This window comes from Prunus persica, chromosome G2 (assembly GCF_000346465.2).
Source record: "Prunus persica cultivar Lovell chromosome G2, Prunus_persica_NCBIv2, whole genome shotgun sequence".
In the NCBI taxonomy this organism is placed as follows: domain Eukaryota; kingdom Viridiplantae; phylum Streptophyta; class Magnoliopsida; order Rosales; family Rosaceae; genus Prunus; species Prunus persica.
The window spans coordinates 21,437,757-21,440,440 of NC_034010.1; positions in this window are offsets into that span (position 1 = coordinate 21,437,757).

Consider the following 2,684-nt stretch of genomic DNA (forward strand, 5'->3'; position numbering starts at 1 on the left):
GGGTGGGGTGGAGGGGAAGTGGGGATTTTCAGTGTTTTATGTTAGCGTATGAAAACTCTTGGATATTATTTTAATAATTGAAATTATGGATTAGATGAGCATGGGTAAATCGATTTGACGAGTGGTGAAAAGGAGTTGTGGGCTTGGATGTGATTATTAGGTCTCACGTGGCGTTGGATTTTTCGCACATGAGACAGACTCCATACGTGGCGTTGGATATTCCGGCGTGAGACAAACCCCATGCGTGACGTTGAATTTTCCGGCGTATAGGGAGATTATGTGATTATAAGGTCTCACGTGGCGTTGGATTTTCCGGCGTATGGGGAGATTATGTGATTATTAGGTCTTACGTGACGTTGGATTTTTCGGCGTGAGACAGACCCCATACGTGGAGTTGGATTTTTCGGCGTATGGGGTGATTATGTGTTTATTAGGTCTCACGTGGCGTTGGATTTTCCGGCGTGAAACAGACCCCATACATGGTGTTGGATTTTCCGACATATGGGGAGAGTATTTGATTATTAGGTCTCACGTGGCGTTGGATTTTTCGGTGTGAGATAGACCCCATACGTGGCGTTGGATTTTTCTGCGTATGGGGAGATTATGTGATTATTAGGTCTCACGTGGCGTTGGATTTTCCTGCGTGAGATAGACCCCATACGTGGCGTTGGATGTTCTAGCGTATGGGGAGATTATGTGATTAATAGGTCTCACACGTGGCGTTAGAATTTCCGGCGTGTGAGACTGACCCTGTACATGGCGTTGGATTTTCAAGCGTATGGGGAGATTATGTGATTATTAGGGAGATGAATTATAAAATAACATGGAGATGAATTAAGGATTGTTATACTATGTTGGGAAAGAAAGAGGTTAGAAAAAGATTAGGTTTGGTAGGTTAATTTAAAGAAAAGGGAAAGGGATAAATTCTAGAGTCTCTCTTTTTGTATTGCTGTAATGGATTGTATGTGGTTGGAATCGGAATTTTATGTCAAAAGAACTACGTGTGGCTTGATCCCTCAGTAAGGTTATGTAGGCAGCCTAGGGTGGTGCCTAGGTGCAGCCGCGGAGTAAACGTTATAAATGTTGTTTTTAGGTTTGATTATATGGTATTATGGGCCGAGGCCCCTGGGACTATTAATGATAATTCATAGAGGGTAGTTGGTGCATGCTAGAAATTTGTGGGAAGTATTATTGTGCTTTTGCAGATTGAAAACTTAGGAAGTTATTTCATGTTGACTGCAGTGGTACTCGTAAAATTATTTGAGTTCCTTAATTGCATTGTGAGTATATTAATTGACTTAAGAGTACGGCTAGTTGTTCTGCCTTGATTCATTTGAAGCCTGGAGGCCTTGTCTGTAAACTGTGTGCTATTACATTGTGTGTGCTGGCAGTTGGCTTTTTAAATTGTGTTTTATTGCAGGTTAAAAATTTGGGGAATGTTCAATTTATAAGGGAGACTTTGCCGAAATTTCGGCAGAAAGTCTCATGCCCTTATTCCTTTTGGGAAAGGTGGTTTTAGTTTTAGTAACTGGGCCCGGCATCGGGGTGATGTCGGATTTTTCACGAAATTCGTTTCGGGTTCCGAAGAATTCGGGGCGGGTCCAGTCATAAATGATGTACCTTTTAAAAAAAAAAAATAGTGTGTGTATATATTTTTTCTAAATAGCGTTTTTGTTGTAGTTGTATCATGGGAACATAAATATAATCCCTAAAATTGAGGAAACAAAATTTAGTCAACTTTATTTACTTTTTTTTTTTGGGGTAGGGAGAATCTGTTATAAAATAATTAGAAGAAGCATTACACGACAGACAGCAGAGCTATCTCATCTCAGGTCTCTTTGGAAGAGAACTTTGAAGCATAAACATGAAAAGGAACAATGCGATGCATTTGTGCGATTTCTTGGATGGGACTGGATTGCATAGGCATTTTGTAGGAACAAGTTGGAGGCCATTGAAGAAGATAACTGCAGCAACTATAATCTTCTTGTTGTTGATCTTCTTTGTTGCTGCGTTGGTACCTGCAGGCTGGATCGATGCTGTAAGTTCCATGAACTCCAATCGTGCTAGCTATATATAAAGTTCTAACATAGGCGTTCTATCTTCAGTCACAGTGTTTTTGTGTGTGTGTTTTGTTTTGATTTTTTAGAGTAAAACTAATAGGACCAAGATTTCAAAAACTGGAAATATTTGAATCGGGTTTACCAGTCACCTTGTTTTTTTAGAGTAAAACTAATAGGACCAAGATCTCTCTAACTAAGGTGAAACTTAGGTTTCTTAGTTCCACCTCTATTAGATCGGTGGTCGGAGATTGTTTTCTTTTAGTTCGAAGGAGAGCGTGCCTGCCTTAGATATGAGGGAGAGCGAGAGTCAAATTTTCGTGACAAGTATGTGAGCAACTAATTAAGTGAGAATTGCCTAAGAATGTGTATACTGAACTGATATTACTAAGAAACGAAATATTAGTTATCAGAAAAGGAATACAAAGAAGATTTATTGAAGTATAACTCATATATAGCTTTGTATTGCATAGAAAAGTTCTTTGTATCAAAATCTCTCCTTTGATACTAACGTATACAATTTATGTTTTTCTCTCTTAGTTTATATTTTCAGGCGCTTATTCTAAGAAATCAATCACAACAACCAGAAACACAACCACACCCAAGAGACCTGAATTCCCACTGCAG